Genomic DNA, 882 nt, shown 5'->3' with positions numbered 1-882 from the left:
CCCTGTCGCAAAGTACATCCGTCACTGACCTCCCATGTCACCCCTGGTCTGTCATGGTAATAGTCGACGTCACTGGTGAACGGGGGCAGCCGCAACACCCGGCGAATTGTTGGAACTTGAGCGTTGACCACCGTACCCCGAACAATCACCTCCCTACCCAAGTTCAATGGGCAGTTGGCGTAAAATTCTCGAACCAGCATCTTGTTAACTGGTGCAGGGTCGTTAAATAGAAATTTCATTTCCCGCCTCCGTATTTCTTCATACATCTCCACCTTTTCGGCTCGGAGGGCTACCCGATCAATCGGGATCTCATAGATAAAGGTCTTTGTAGCCTTGGCGTTGAAGTCGTCCTCCGCCAGTTCCGATTGGAATCTGGACTCATCATAAGCAGGTCGCTAGGATGTGCCTCCAGATCGCCTTTGCCTTTTGGGAGTCATATGACCTGCAAATAAGCAAACGAACCATCAAAATATGCCCTAACTAGTGCCAATCAGATGGTTACTCAGACTTCACCACCCGATGACACCAAATTTTTCCCTTTAATTCATTCATAACAACCTCCACAATCGCCCCATAATTTTCTTACCACTTCCGACATAATACACCCCACACTTACTCCTTTCAATGTTACACATGAGATACAACACCACCATATAACAACTACTACCATACCACCAATCAACTACACATCAACAACCATCAATTACAACATCCCAAACCTAGGTTGGGCTTAAAACACCGCAAAAATACACAACATAGTACCAAAATTTCGGCCAACACATGACCCAGTACCATACCACACCACAAAAATCTAAGTTTAGGTCTCCAACCACCAAACGACTCACATATTATAATGAGACCATAATTGCACAACAACCTCAT

This window comes from Nicotiana attenuata, unplaced genomic scaffold (assembly GCF_001879085.1).
Source record: "Nicotiana attenuata strain UT unplaced genomic scaffold, NIATTr2, whole genome shotgun sequence".
In the NCBI taxonomy this organism is placed as follows: Eukaryota; Viridiplantae; Streptophyta; class Magnoliopsida; order Solanales; family Solanaceae; genus Nicotiana; species Nicotiana attenuata.
This window is presented reverse-complemented; position numbering follows the sequence as displayed.